The sequence below is a fragment of the Anomaloglossus baeobatrachus genome, chromosome 2, assembly GCF_048569485.1.
Source record: "Anomaloglossus baeobatrachus isolate aAnoBae1 chromosome 2, aAnoBae1.hap1, whole genome shotgun sequence".
Taxonomy (NCBI): Eukaryota; Metazoa; Chordata; class Amphibia; order Anura; family Aromobatidae; genus Anomaloglossus; species Anomaloglossus baeobatrachus.
In genome coordinates, this window is record NC_134354.1 from 47,259,722 (window position 1) to 47,276,320 (window position 16,599).

The window sequence follows — 16,599 nt, forward strand, 5'->3', positions numbered from 1 at the left end:
CCCACTGTGCCCCCACATAATAATGCCACCACTGTGCCCCCACATAATAATGCCACCACTGTGCCCCCACATAATAATGCCCCCACTGTGTCCCCACATAATAATGCCACCACTGTGCCCCCCACATAATAATGCCACCACTGTGCCCCCACATAATAATGCCACCACTGTGCCCTCACATAATAATGCCACCACTGTGCCCCCACATAATAATGCCCCCACTGTGCCCCCACATAATAATTCCACCACTGTGCCTCCCCATAGTAATGCCACCACTGTGCCCCCACATAATAATGCCACCACTGTGCCCCCCCATAGTAATGCCACCACTGTGCCCCCCACATAATAATGCCACCACTGTGCCCCCACATAATAATGCCACCACTGTGCCTCCACATAATAATGCCACCACTGTGTCTCCACATAATTCCACCACTGTGCTCCGAACATATTAATGCCACCACTGTGCCCCCCACATAGTAATGCCACCACTGTGCCCTCACATAATGTCACCACTGTGCCTTCACATAATGCCACCACTGTGTCCCCCACATAATAATGCCACCACTGTGCCTTCGCATAATAATGCCACCACTGTGCCTCCACATAATAATGCCACCACTGTGGCCCCCACATATTAATGCCACCACTGTGCCTCCACATAATGCCACCACTGTGTCCCCCACATAATAATGCCACCACTGTGCCCCCAAATAATAATGCCACCACCGTGCCTCCACATAATAATGCCACCACTGTGCCCCCAAATAATTATGCCACCACCGTGCCTCCACATAATAATGCCACCACTGTGCCCCCCACATATTAATGCCACCACTGTGCTCTTTACATGGTAAAATGCCTCATTTGTGCCCTCTAAATGGTAACATTACCCCCTAGGAAATATTAATGACCTGTGTAAGTGCCCTAGAAAGGTGCCCACATATTGTTCCTAGAAAGTAATAGAGCCCCCAGTCACGGTCACAATACCCTGACTTCCCCTATAACAATAATGGTCCTAAGTGTTCACTTAACATTTAATAATGTCCCTCCCATGTACAGCTCCCCTATACACAGTATGAAGCCCTTATACCTCCCCTATACACAGTATGATGTTCCCATGGCTCCCCTATACACAGTAAGATGCCTCGATTGCACCCCATCCAGCGGTGTGATGCCCATTCTGGGTGAGGAAGGGAGTGAACACCGGTCCCCTGGTAAATCCACACTACACCCATTGCTAGGAACACACTGGGACCGGGGATAGTGGCAGTTACCCTCCCATGCTGCATGCTGGGAGGGGCCGTAAGACCCATCCCTGCTCCTATAGGGTAGATCAGAGCAACTGGGGAGGTGGGAGGAGCCACATGAGAGCAGACAAAGGAAGGAAGATCAAGTTTAGTCAGTCGAAGAGAGGGAGGGGAAGGAGAAGGAGGCCTGCAGGAGGCAGGCAAGGAGGAGAAGTGAAAGGAAAGAGAGCTCCAAGTCAGTCAGGAGCTGAAAAGAAGAAAGAGACGCTTCCTGGTGAAGATCCTGGGACTCAGAGGGTCCAGGTGACACCAAGCAGAGAACAGAAGGGGTCCCAGGGCCACGGGTAGCTGTAGAGCTGCGGTGGCCTGTTCCACAAGAAGATCGGTGGAGGGATCAAGCTGCAACAGGGGACGGTCCCTAGAAACCGGAGGAGTACAAAATCATCTCCAAACAGTAAAAAACCGAGGCCCAGGGAAAGTTGTAGACTCCCCGGGCCACAGCCCACAGCAGCACCTCTGGAAAAGGGGTAATCAGCCGACAGGTGACCCCCCAGCCTGGAGGCTGTTGTGGAGGCCAAGCCAGGTTTACCCTATAAAAGGCAAGGCTTAGGAAGACAGCAGAAGGCAGAGACACTTAAGAGAAGGGCACCGGGTTTTGCTTCAAGAATCACCCAGAAACGACGGAGGTCCCTGACAGTGGTCCCAGCAGTCCAAGGGTCCCTGCAGGCCCCGACAAGAATTGTGAGTAAAAGAACTTGAACTGCACCCTTGGAGTGGTCTCTGTTATTCTAGTTGCTTAGACTTCCCCTACACCATAGACTCTCACGAGCACCAACAGTGCCCCGGGGCATTGCTCCACCTGTGGGGAGCAGTATCATCAGTGCTGCCACTTCATCACCCCGGACGCCTTACACAGCAGCGGCGGCTTAATAGCCGCATACCACAGGTGGCGTCACGAACACAAACTTTATTCAAACATCAAGCCACATATTCTACTGACACCCACCAGGGTCACGGAGCCGGGCCCAGCCACCACTGACTACCACCGGACTAGTCCGGCCCGGCACCGGGTGTCCCATAGCCCTGGGGTGGACGAGTCACACACACATATATACAGACACATACACAGATATAGTCACATAGAAGTGTATACATATTTGAAAACATTCACATACAAATAATCATAGACAAAAGACAAGACACAATCCTATACACAGACACATACTGGAGGTGCTTTTTACTTTTGATGATTGGGCGACACTTCTCTCTCGTGCAGCCACAGACTTGTTTCATGCCATGGTAAATCCCTCTAAGCTAAAGGACCTGTGGTGACGTCACGCCCATGTGATCAGAAGGGGCGGGACCTCAGCAACGCAGGTGATGACAGAAAGAAACTCCAGGTGTCCTGGAGTTCTTTATGATAGAAGCGGGGACCGAGGTAAGACCTCCAGATGGAGGGTGCAGGGGGGCGCAGGGGGAGAGGGGGGGGGCGAAACCTACATGATTATAGTGGACGGGAGGAAACATGGCCACGCCCACTAACAAAGCCGGTCACGCCCACTACCCAGTCAGCTTCTAATCACTGGGATGCAGCCACAACACTGGATGGAGGCAGCGCGCGCTGCATGACGTCATTATAACGCACGTGGCCGCGCACTGTGCATGCCAGCAGCCGGGTCTCCTGTACTATGCGGCGGTCAGCACTGTCTGCGCCTGTCAGTGTGGCCGGCCACATCTTAGTACAAGAGACACGGCCGCGCGCAATTCACTCTGCGCGGCCATGTGTGTTATAATGACATTATGCAGCAGGCGGCCCGCGGCCGGTCCTCAACAATAGCTGGGAGAGCAGCCTGGGGGGCAATTGCCTCCCCTCTCTGCTCGTCGCTGAGCGATGACGTCACCACGCCGGGACTTTGTGTCCTGCGTGTGCGCTGTCATTAGCAGCAGCGCAGGAAGATCGTGTCTCCTCCGCACTGCCGCAGAGGTTAACTATATCGGCGCGCTGTGCACGCTGATATAGTTAATGGTATCGCAGGTCTGGGCGGGCCCCCTCTGAGCACAGGGCCCGGGGCGGCGGCACCCTCTGCCCCCCCGCTAGCTACGCTACTGCATGTTGTATATGTGGCGCCCCTGAGGCTTCCATTGCCACAGAGATATTGCACCTCAGCCAGAGGTGTGATGTCCCATCCTGGGTAAGAATGGGGTCATATGCCGGTCCATGGACTAAAAGTTGCACACACCAATTGGTAGGCATACACTGGGTCAGGAATAGTGGCAGCCACCCCCATAGATGTATTCATGGGGCCGTAAGTCCCATTCCTGGTCTCCAATAGTGTGGGTGGGGCCTAGCCAGTGGGTGTGTGGGAGGAGTCAGAAAGTGTGAGTAGAAAGGGAACCAGGAAGTTCAACGTCAGTTAGAGAAGTGTAGTCTGGAGGAGCAGAGGAGTGAGGAGGTGGGCTGTCAGGAGAGGACAGCAGATAGAGAGAGAGTGACAGAAGTTCCTGGTGGAGATCTTGGGGTCTAGTTAGGCCCAGGTGACACCTAAAGAAGGCAAGAAAGGATTCCAGGGCCACAGAAGGGCATATTGGCTCGTGGCCTGTTCCACTGGAAGATCGGGTGGAGGGATCTGACTGCATTCGGGGACGGTCCCCAGACAGAGGGAAGAAAGACATTTCCTCATAAAGTAACACCGAAGGCCCTGGGTGGTTGCAAGCGCCAAGGGCCACCACCTGCCACAGTCCCCCTGGGAAGAGGGCAAAAAAACAGTGAGGCAAGCCCCTTGTCCAGGCCCTGTGGTGGAGGCCAAGACCAGTTCATCTAATAGAGTCAAGGCTGAGAAGACAGTCAGGGAAAGAGACACAGTGAGGGGTGCACCGGCATTAGCTCCTGAACTACCTGGGATCGGCGGAGGTCCCTGACAGTGGATCCTGGCCCACCGTGGGCAACCGGTCCGCGGCCGAATTGAACTGAACAGTGAGTAAAACACCTGAACTGCAAACTGTGTCGTCTGACTCATTCTGCACCGCATAATTCACAAAACCACCATAGACTCTTACAAGCACAAACGGTTGCCCCGGGGTACCGCTCCACCTGTGGGGAGCAGAACCACCATAGCTGCCATTACATCAGCCCCGGAGACCCATCCAGCAGCGGCAGCTCCATAGACGCAATCCAGAGGTGGCGTCACGAATATATATTTGCACAAACTTTATTATTGATCATCACCCCCACAGCCGCCATATTAATTGACCCCGCCAGGGTCACGGAGTCGGACCCCGCCACCGCTGACTACCCGGGACTAGTCCGGCCTGACACCGGGTCACCCAAAGCCCTGGGGTGGGCAAGTCATATACAAGAAGGTCCATATCTGATCTGATGAACTCCAAGAGAAGCAACGGTAGATGAAAGGGAGGTGTCCCAGTGGAAGATGGAGTCGCGCAAAACATGATCCCACGAAATGGCTCCAAGGAAAAGTTAAAATCACAGAAGCAAGGAGAAATAACATTTGACTGTTATTAAACAATAGTATATATATATAATATATTCATGAAGCATGATACTATTGAAAACTAGTTTATAAGAACCGGACAAAATTAAGTTTCTTATTTAGTCTCATTGGTGACCTTGTGTTAAGAGTGACGACCCACCTACATTCTCTTTGGACCAAAAATTGTTTGACATTCCTTCCTCTCATGCCACAGTTTTTTCTCTCTCACCCCATCTCATGACTTGATCCCACAACCTTTAAACATTTCATCAGGAGCTAAGGCTTTGAGCCACAGACTCTGGCATTAGCAGAGGAAATGTCAGCGACTGACCTCACAAATGACCTTGCAGATGAATGGGCAAAAATTCCCACAGATACCTCCAACATTTTGTAGAAAGAAGCATGGAAGCATGTTATAGCTGCAAAAAGGGACTGACTCCATATTAATTCCTTTGCATTTATAATGTGAGGTGATATAAGCTTTGGTAGATGTAATGAGGAGGTGTCCGAATCATTAAATAGTGTATACTTTCTTTCTTGGAGCATCTATTATGCTTCTCTGGCACCCTGGACTAGCCAGGGACCACAGGTAACAACACACACACACCCCCACCCCCCGCAGTTCACAGCAGTCGTCCCCAGTGAGACCTGATTTCTTCCTCGGGTTCAGACAGACACACCAGGTGGGCGGAGTCAGGCAGATGGGCACGCCCACCGAGGAGTCTAGCTGGCCTGAGGCAAAAACCAGCTCAGACAAGTCCAGGCAGAGGAAGAGAGAGGAGATCTGCAGAGAGGCAGATGCAGACTGGGGCCTAGGTTGGAGCCTAGGGCCCTCGTGTAGCCAGTCAGGCAGACGGTTGTGGTCGTCTGCGGGAGCCGGGAAGACAGTCTTGGTGGAACCGTAGGTAGCCGGGACAGGGTGGTGGCCCGTCCGGTACCGAACCGGGCAGCCAGCTGGAAACCGGAGCACAGGAGGAGCGTACACGAAGGGGCAGGAAAGGACTTACACTACCAAACTGGGTCAGGGGAAAAACACCGCAGCCGTCTGTGGGACCCGTCCATCCAGCCGTTTGCTTTACCGGAGACTTTGCATTCATCATTGGCTGAGTGAGTACCACCGTGCCGTGCGGCACCGCGCTGCCCCCGCGACCCTGCACCTCACCAGGCCCCGTAACCCGCCTGCCATCCTTCCCTCACCGGGCCCCGTGACAACCAACCCCCCTACCCATGGAGGGGAGAAAACAACATCCCAGCTGCTCCCTGTCACCGCTCCCGGGATCCCCGTCCAGAGCCGCGGTGGTGCCACAACCTCACCACAACCGTGGGTGGTGTCACGGACAATATCCCTAAATCAAACCACCCCCTTTCACTCACGGGCGAGGAGCGCTGCTCGAGTCCCCAGGATCCGGCCCACCGCTCCAGCCACCGAGCAGCAACAGCAGCGGCCGGACCCGAGTAGTGGGTGAGCGCAGCGTCCCCTCATCCGCCCGAGACAACTTGGCGTCACGAACAGGATCTTACCGCTCTGCCGTCTGGTAGAGGTGCGCATTGTGTCCCGCCGGAGGTGTCCGGCCGAAAATTTTCAGAAGCCGCCATTTTGGCGCGAAAAGTCCCCGCTCGAGCGTCTCCTCGAGCAGTGGAGGTGCGAAAGCCAAAACCCCGCCCCTGTAGAGAAGGAGCCGGAAAAAGACTAAGGGGGACGGATGGCGTCTAGCCGCATGTGAACCGCGGCTGTGGAAGCAGGGACGCCAGGACTCTGCAAGTATTTGGTTCCTTGAGCACCGCTGCACGAGATGTCCTGTCCGTCCGGCACCGCTGAAACCTCAGTGCCCGTGCCGCGGCCAATGCCCCGACCGTCCCGTTACCCCTGTCACCGGTAGCGGAGCTCGCAGCGTCTGTGAGGGAGGGCCCAGACCTGGGTTCCCCAGGCCTTACCTTCGTCACAGCCCTGCCACCGGTCCCGGCTTCCATCCCGGCCGCACCGCTGATGACGACGGCCCCGGCAGTCCGCCCGGCCGCGACGGAGATGACGACGGCTCCGGCAGTCCGCCAGGCCGCAACGGCAGCGAAGTACCCATCCCGTTAACGAATCTGGGCCCGTTCCTGGACTGGGGTCAAGGGGTGCTGCCCACTTCCTAGGGGCAGCATCAGGGCCATATTGTTTGGGTGGGTGACTGAAGGACCCGTTTCGTTGCTATTATTAAAAGTGTTTTATTGCTGTTGCAACGGTTGAAGTGATATGCTTCCCGTAAGGGAAGTTGTATGAAAAAAAAATGCATGTGTAAATATGTTTAAAAAAAAAATGTTTTATTCTTTTTCAGTTCGTGAAAAATAAAGCCAGTGATGGACGGGCAGCCCGCGGACGGTCTGCATTTTACTAAGGGGGAATGTGGCGCCCTGGACTAGCCAGGGGCCACAGGTAACAACACACACACACCCACCCCCCGCAGTTCACAGCAGTCATCCCCAGTGAGACCTGATTTCTTCCTCAGGTTCAGACAGACACACCAGGTGGGCGGAGTCAGGCAGATGGGCACGCCCACTGAGGAGTCTAGCTAGCCTGAGGCAAAAACCAGCTCAGACAAGTCCAGGCAGAGGAAGAGAGAGGAGGTCTGCAGAGAGGCAGACGCAGACTGGGGCCTAGGTTGGAGCCTAGGGTCCTCGTGTAGCCAGTCAGGCAGACGGTAGTGGCCGTCTGTGGGAGTCGGGAAGACAGTCTTGGTGGAACCGTAGGTAGCCGGGACAGGGTGGTGTCCTGTCCGGTACCGAACCAGGGAGCCAGCTGGAAACCGGAGCGCAGGAGGAGCGTACACGAAGGGGCAGGAAAGGACTTACACTACCAAACTGGGTCAGGGGAAAAACACCGCAGCCGTCTGTGGGACCCATCCATCCAGCCGTTTCCTTTACCGGAGACTTTGCATTCATCATTGGCTGAGTGAGTACCACCGTGCCGTGTGGCACCGCGCTGCCCCCGCGACCCTGCACCTCACTAGGCCCCGTAACCCGCCTGCCATCCTTCCCTCACCGGGCCCCGTGACAACCAACCCCCCTACCCACGGAGGGGAGAAAACAACATCCCAGCTGCTCCCTGTCACCGCTCCCGGGATCCCTGTCCAGAGCAGCGGTGGTGCCACAACCTCACCACAACCGTGGGTGGCGTCACGGACAATATTCCTAAACCAAACCACCCCCTTTCACTCACGGGCGAGGAGCGCCGCTCGAGTCCCCGAGATCCGGCCCACCACTCGAGCCACCGAGCAGCAGCAGCAGCGGCCGGACCCGAGCAGTGGGTGAGCGCAGCGTCCCCTCCTCCGCCCGTGACACTTCCAGAAAAAGTAGAGACATTCTAGACTCCCCGAGGAGTTGGCAAATCTCCCCGGAAACATCTGTGCCGCCCCTGCAGCGGTCGAACCGCTCGGATCCTGGGTTGCTGTGGCTCGAGGGTCTCCGGACCCGGGGGCTCAAGGCCACTTCAAATGCAAAGGGGGTATTTACAGGGGAGTGAGAGTTTGTGATGCCACCCGTGGTTTGCGGTAAGGGGAGTACCGCCACTGCCGATGGGATTACCTGGGGAAGAGGGAGTGGGGCAGCCAGATGACGTTCCCTCCACAGGTAGGGGAGGCCCAGGGACTCATGAAGATGAGGTGTAGGGGAGCGTGGTGCAGATTGGAAGCAAGGGAGGACAGCGTACTCACTCAGGCCGTGTTGGTATGGATGTGACCAGAAATCAGACTCTGACACAGAAGTAAACCAAGACTCTGGGTGCCGCTGCCACTTCAGGGGAGCTTGTCCGGGAGTCCGCTCCCATTGGTATTGCTGATGGTCTGTACCTTGCCTCCATGCACTGTATTTTAGATGTTCCGAGTGACACCTCTGGTTGAAGCTGTCGGGGTCCCGCTCCCTACTGTTAAGTAGGGGCGCTGTGCTCTCGATGGCTGACACTTGGGATTTCAGTGGGCTGCATAAGCTGGAAAGCCCTCCCACCAGTCTGCCTGACCCCTAGGCGAGTCGCCCTGTTGCAGCTAGACCACCCACTGGTGTGCCCGACAGGGTGTGGTGTGAGGTGTGGCTAGGATTTGAGTGCTGATGGAGCAATACCAAAGGTTAGGATCCCAGAACCATGGGGGGTTGAGCTCTGCACCAGAAGGGAAAGGAGTGCAGTACCCTGTGACACCCTGACTAGTTCAGGGGCATCACACATCTCTTAAAAAGGTTGTCCACTACTTTTACATAGGTAGTTTTTCCTTAGGATAGGTCATCAATGTCTTACCAGCCGGGGTCAAACACCTGTCACCCCACCGATCAACTGTGTTAGGTGCTGGTGGCGGCAGCAGGCAGCTGGAAACGCTCAGTTCCGGAGCTTCCTCATCTTCTGACAGCGGCCATGTCCAGGTAAGGCTGCTTTCACACATCCGGTTTTTGCAGTGCGGCACAATACGGCACTTTGCAGAAAAAACTCAATTGTTTTTTTTTTGCCGCCGATTGCATTTTTTCTGCATAGACTTGCATCAGCGCCGTATTGTGCCGCACGGCCTTGCGTCCAGTTTTTGACGGATACGGCATATTTTGCCCATGCGGCGGATGGATGGAACGTTGCCTGGCACTTTTTTGTGCGGCGAAAAAACCGCATCACGCCGGATCTGGTGCGATGCGGCGCGATTTACAATGCAAGCCTATGGACGCCGGACGCGGCATCCTGCGGCAAAAAACGCATCCGGCCGCCGCATGCGGTTTGTTGCATTGCACATGCTCAGTATCAAGCTGCATCCGTCAAAAAACGGACGAGCCGCATGGAAAAACTTATGCAACGGATCCGTTTTTTTTGCCGCATCCATTGCATAGGTTTTTGAGCCGAATTGAGCTGCACTGCAAAAACCGGATGTGTGAAAGCAGCCTAATGCACATCTGCCTCATATTAGTTTGAATGGGAGGCAGATATGTATATGTCGCGGGCGGAGGAGGGGACGCCGCGCTCTCCCACTGCTCGGGTCCGGCTGCCGCGGCTGCTGCGGCCTGCTGCTGCTCGGTGGCTCGAGCGATGGGCCGGATCCCGGGGACTCGAGCGGCGCTCCTCGCCCGTGAGTGAAAGGGGATGGGGATTTGGGATAGTTTATTGTCCGTGACGCCACCCACGGTTGTGGTGATTAAGTGGACACCACCGCTGCTCTTTCTGGGGAGCCCGGGAGTGATGGTACGGAGTAGCCAGTTGTTAATTTGCCCCTCCGTGGGTAGGGGTCTTGGTGCTCCCGGGGCCCAGTGATGGGGTTGGTATGGTGGACAGGCGGGTATGGGGCCTGTGGGGGTGCAGGGGCAGCGCTGTGCCGCACGGCACGGAGGTACTCACTCAGCCAGTAAACACGACACAGTTCTCGGTAAACAAACGGCTGGTTGGACGGGTCCCTCGGACGGTTACGGTGCTGCGGTTCCCTGCCGTTAGCGGTGACGGTCTCTTCCCTGCACCTATGTAAAGTCTCTTGGTAGCGATGGGTCCCCACCGGTTACCCACTCCTCGGCTTCAATCTGGGCCGAAGGAGCCCTACTTTGCCCGCAGGCGCTGGCCCTGGGAAACTGGTGCCTTGGCGGTGGCGGTGTCTCCCCTTCACGGTCGGGCTGTTGCCTTCAATCGGGACTTGGTTGTTAGGAGACAGAGGTCCCCTTCACTGACGGATTTGGCAAATTATGGCGACTCCTAGCCTTGCCGGGATCCGAAAGGCCCCTGCCCTGGTGCTGACTGTTCTTCGTATACTGCTCCAGTACCGCCGGGTCACCACCCGTCCGCGGTCCTTCCAGCAACCTCCAAGCAGTCCCCCTGCAGACTATCACCGCCATCTGCTGACCTTGCTGTCACAGTCCGGGGCACACACCCGGACCAACTTCAGGCTTTACTACTCTCACTTTTCTGTCACTTCAGCTTTTTTCCTTAGCTCCTCTACCACTTCACTTCCTTCTACTTTCACTTCCTTTTCTTAACTCCACTGTTTACTCCTTCACTTCCCTTGCTTAACTGCCTGATTCTTCCCGCCTTCAGGGCTGTAAACTCCTCGGTGGGCGGAGCCAACCGCCTGGCCCACCCCCTGGTGTGGACATCAGCCCCTGGAGGAAGGCAACAAGGATTTTGGGTTAGCTTGGATGTTCCTGCAGGGAATGTGGGGTGCATGTGATGTTGTGACCTGTGACCCCTGGCTTGCCCAGGGCGTCACATATACCCAGCCATGGCAGCTATCAGTTGACGGTGCAGCTCCGAAACTGAACATTTCCAGCTGCCTGATGCCGATACCAGCACCGACAGCAGCTGATCAGCAGGGGTGCCAGGTGTCGGAACCCAGCTGAACCGACATTGATGTCCTATTCTAAAGACAGACCATCAATATAAAACTAGTGGAAAACCTCTTTAAATGGTGGTCCCTGAAGGCTTTCCTTAGTGGGGATTACAGAATCTTTGTCTAGATACTGAGCTGAAGCATCCAGGCACATATTTAGGAGGACTGCTATAGGACATGGATTTGGGCATGGCGACAGGTATCAGAGGATCCAGTGAGGTGTCAAGAAAACACAATCAACATCTCCACCAGCTTCAACTCTGGACATGTGACAGTAAAGGGGGCTTTACACGCTACGATATTGTGGCGCCCCAGGACCTGGTCGCCACAACAGCATTGCCCCTCCAATGGGTTAATGCTGAGCCTGGAGGTAATTGGGGAGATCATTGGCCAGTAAGTTCAACATCCAACGCAGTTTCTCCCTCAGGCCAGCAGAGGGAGCTCTGAACCTGGAGTTCCAGGGAGCATTCCTCAAGTCTGACCTGAGGGAGGAGTTAGTGTTCAGTCTGTGAGGAGAGAGCAGAGAGAGCAGACGCAGAGTGTGCAGTCTGGTGAACTGGGGCTGGAGCTGGTTAGCTCAGTCCAGGGAGGCCAGAGCTGCAGAGAGGCAAAGAAGTAGACTTGGACATCGGAGTCTGTGGCCACCAAGGCCTAAAATATTCCCTGGTAGCTGAATCTGAAGGGCAGGAGAGCTGCAAGCACCTGGCCCATAACCAACCTGAAGGTACAGCTGCATCACCAGGGCCCGGTGTAGACTCCAGCAGAGAAGCACCAGAGAGGGCCTGCGCAGCCTACCACACAGGGAGAGGGACGTATCATCGGTCCCAGCAGCAAGAGGGCCATTGCTAATCCAGAGTGCAGGGTCCTATAACAGCGAAGAAAGAACAGGAGTAGGCCTCATACTCATCTGGCCAAAAAGATACTTCAGTTACTTCCAGGCCGGCCGGAGCCCTTGACCACCTGTAACGGCCTCCCAGGACTGGACTGTTCTCAAAGTAAAAGAAGAGAAGGTAAAGAGACTACTGTTTGTGACTGTTTCTTTCACTGCCTGTCGGCCCGGCACCGTATCATTCACACCAACATCACCATAGACACTTACAAGCACCAACTGTTGCCCCGGGGCACCGCTCCACCCGTGGGGAGCAGTACCACCATTGCTGCCGTTCCATCACCCCGGAGGCCTCATACAGCAGCGGTGGCTTAATTGCCGCAAACCACAGGTGGCGTGACGAAAATTATAAACTTTAACAATCACCCCCACTGAAGCCATCTTAATTGACCCCACCAGGGCCACGGAGTTGGGCCCAGTCACCACTAACAAACCCCGGACTAGTCCGGCCCGGCACCGGGTGTCCCATAGCCCTGGGGTGGGCGAGTCAATATCGTTAATGTTTTATCGTCGGGGTCAGGTTGTTAGTGATGCACATCCGGCGTCATTAACGATATTGCAGCGTGTGACACTTACCAGCGTCCTTAAGCGACCTCAAAGATGGTGAAAATCGTTCACCATGGAGAGGTCGTCCCAGACTCAAAAATCGGTAAGGGTTGTTTATCCATGTTGTTCATCGCTCATGCGGCAGCACACATCGCTGTGTGTGACACCGCAGGAGCGAGGAACGTCTCCTTACCTGCCGCCGGCCACAATGCGGAAGGAAGGAGGTGGGCGGGATGTTACGTCCCGCTCATCTCCGCCCCTCCGCTTTGATTGGCCGGCCACTTAGTGACGTCACGGTGATGTCACGGTGATGCCGAACGTCCCTCCCCCTTGAGGGAGGGATTGTTCGGCAATCACAGCAACGCCACCGACCAGGTAAGTATGTGTGACGCTGCCGTAGCGATAATGTTCGCTGCGGCAGCGATCACACGATATAGCATGTGCGACGGGGGCGGGTACTTACACGCTCGATATTGCTAGAAATTGCTAGCGATATCGTAGCGTGCAAAGCCCGCTTAAGTGTTCACTGATTCATGCTGCTTGCCCCAAATGCTGACCTTCTTATCTGCATGGTGCAACAGACATCTGGATTTGTCTTACACATTTTTCTATTGCTCAGTGATCCACTTTTTGCTCTTTGTTTCCAATGGAAGTCTTACCCTTCTGTTTCCATAACAATAGCCAATCTTAATAAATGATAACACATGACCCACACTCCTCTCACACCACCTTGCATATTAAATGACTGACACCAGAGACTAAATATTATGGAAATAAATGGCCTTGTTGTTTATTAAGAGTTAATTCATAAAATAAATTAAACCATTTTTTATTAAACCATAAAAACCATAAGAATTCCACTAAAAACCAGTCTATACCATACACCGTAAATATTGAAAAATCCACCCAAATGGCTGGGCGATTCTTCCACCAGGTGCGCTAATAACAATTAGTGCCCCCCACGTCATAACCCAGTCGTTTTTCCATAATATTCTGAAGGCCAAGGTTGAATATGTCCAACCCGATATCAGAAAGATGAACCCCGTCATTCCTATATAAACCAAGGATAAAACCCTCAAGCTCAACATGCCTATATGAAAAATCACCCAGGGAAAGCAAAAATTTCTCAATTAACCTATTAATTCTTTACCTAATTTTCTCTAAAAAATCAAAACCATTCTGGTACCACATTAACCTCGGAATCACTTCTGAAAAGACCACTGAAACACCTGGAAATAAATTCTTAATTAATACAAAATCACGACGCATGAAAAATAGGAGGTCTAATGTGTTGATTGTACCTATATCATTACCAGAAAGGTGTATAATTAACAAATCAGGAATTGGAGCATACGAGGAGTTCTTCTTCAATTCAGAGAGTAATTGATTCCATTTTCATTCCCCTAAAGCTGAACCAAAAAACATTAAGAACTTGAACAGGAAAAGATAGGTTCTCGGAATAATTCCGCAAATAAGCCCTCTTCTGTGCCCCGTATATAAAAGAATAACCAATGAGCCATACGATTAAAGGTCCTAAAAACAAAGAAAATTAATTAGAGAACATATCAGGCCTCACATACCGCCTATAACAATCAGAACTCCACCTCCCAATCTTTTTAATTTTACTTTTTTGTATACCATAACATGCAGCGGTGGTCGCTGCTCCAATCTGGAAAGAATGCAAAGAGAACCTCAAATCCCCCAAGCCCAATTCCTGTAAAGAACGCTTCATTAATTTACAAAACTGGAATCTAGTAGCGGGCTCTCCATTAGCATGTACAAATAAAGGGCCTGGTATGCCAGGACGCACGCCCAACCACATTCTCACGTTATTAACAGGACAAACTCGAGAATCATCAACCGCCTTCAGTTTAATAGTCACACCTTTACCGCACTGATCAGTCTTAGATCTACAAACAAAAATTAAGCAATGCGACACAAACAAATTCACATTGCCAAGCATCAAACCACCTACCTTAGACTTGCTAGGTGCGACCAGTTCGCCGATTCTGATTGCTGCAAAAACGCTATTACAAAAGCACAGCGAAACAAAGCAGTTTCTACCCCATCATAGCAAACTGAGCCTACGGCTATGTGCACACTAGAAAAGTGATTTTTCTCAAGAAAATTTCTTGAGAAACTTCTGGGAGTTAAAGATTACCACATCTGCGGTAAAAAAACGCACCAAAACCGCGGGAAAAACGCATGCGGTTTTGCTGTATTTTTGGTGCGTTTTTGCCGCGTTTTTTCCGCAGGTTGGTCCCTGTGGTTTTTTTATGCTGTAACTGCAATAAATAATATAGATAATAGATAGATAATCGATAGATAGATAGATAGATAGATAGAGAGACAGATAATGCATAGAGGTAAAGATGGAGAGATGGATAGATAGATAATAGATGAGAAAGACCTATATAATGTCCCACCTCCCTGCATATTCTAAGCTGGCACCCTTTAGTGACTTTCATGTGGCATTAAAGGGTGCTTAGCCTTGTATTTGGCCAAAAAATAAATAAATAATTAAAAAAAAAAAAGACGTGAGGTCCCCCCTATCTTTTGTAGCCAGCTAGGGTAAACCAGACGGCTGCAGCCTGCAAACCACAGATGGCAGCTATACCTTGGCTGGTAATCCAAAACAGAGGACACCCCACGCTGCTATTTTACATTAAATAAATAATTTAAAACAAAAAACGTGGGGTCCCCCCCAAATTGGATCATCAGCCAAGGTAAAGCGGACAGCTGTGGTCTGGTATTCTCAGACTAGGGAGGTCCATCGTTATTGGACACTCCCCAGCCTAAAAATAGCAGGCCACATCCGCCCCAGAAGTGGCGCATCCATTAGATGTGCCAATCCTGGCGCTTTGCCCCAACTCATCCCATTGCCCTGGTGCGGTGGCAAACGGGGTAATATATGGGGTTGATGCCACATGTGTAATGACTCGCCCGCCCCAGGGCCTTAGGTGACTCGGTGTCGGGCCGGACTAGTCCAGGGTAGTCAGCGGTGGTGGTGCCTGATTCCGTGACCCTGGCGGAGTCAATAAAAATGTTGTGGCAGATGGGGAAATGATGATGGGAGTCTTAATTTAATTACATTCGTGATGCCACCTGTGGTAATTTGTGGCTATGGAGCCGCAGCTGCTGGACGGGACCTCCGGGGCTGATGTTATGGCAGCTGAGGTGTTTCTTGCTCTCCACAGGTAGAGCGGGTACCCCGGGCCAACCTTTGGTGCTTGGTAAAGTCTATGGTGTTTAGGGACGAGGTGCAGGGAAGACAGGGCAGTAGAAAGGAACAGACACAGACAGTAATCTCTTTTACCTTCTCCTTTACTTGTCCTTAACAACCAGTGAAGTCCTGGGAGCCTGTTACAGGCGGTAATGGCGGTCCGGTAGCCTGGAAGCAGTCAGGGAACTCGCACTGGCCAGGTGAGTAATGAGGCCTGCTCCCTACGCTCTGTCTGAGTAAACGGGGTCCCACTGTTTCAGTATGCTGAGACCCATTCTGTTGCTCTCTGAGGTAATTTATTACCTCCCCCGTATGGCGGGCTGCGTGGACTGTCACAGGTGCCATTCTTTATATCCGGGCTCCTAGTCCTGGCTCTACAGCTGCACCTCTGGGTGCGGGGTGGACAGAGACCTGCAGTCCTCTCATCCTCCGAATGCGACAACCGGTACTCGAGTGGCCCTGAACGTCGGTATTCAGTTTTTCAGCGATGACGTCGGGGCGAGCTGGCTGCGCTCCCCTCCTCAAGGTCTTTCTCCTCTTTTGCCTCTCTGTGGATGTGTTTTCCTGGGCTGAGCGATCCAGCTCAGCTCCCAACTCACACACCACACTACTCGAGTCCTTGTCTCTCTGAACTCTCTTCACAGACTAAGTAACTCCTCCCCCAGGTCAGGGCTTAAGGAATGCTCCCTGGAACTCCAGGTTTAGAGCTCCCTCTGCTGGCCTGGGAGAGAAACTGTGTTGAATGATGGTACTTACTGGCCAATGGATTTCCCCAGCTAGCTCCAGACTCAGCATTAACCCTTTTGAGGAGGGCAACACTGCTGTGGCAACCAGACCACTGGGGCGCCACATGTAATGTCACCTGGCATCAGGCCCTGGAGTT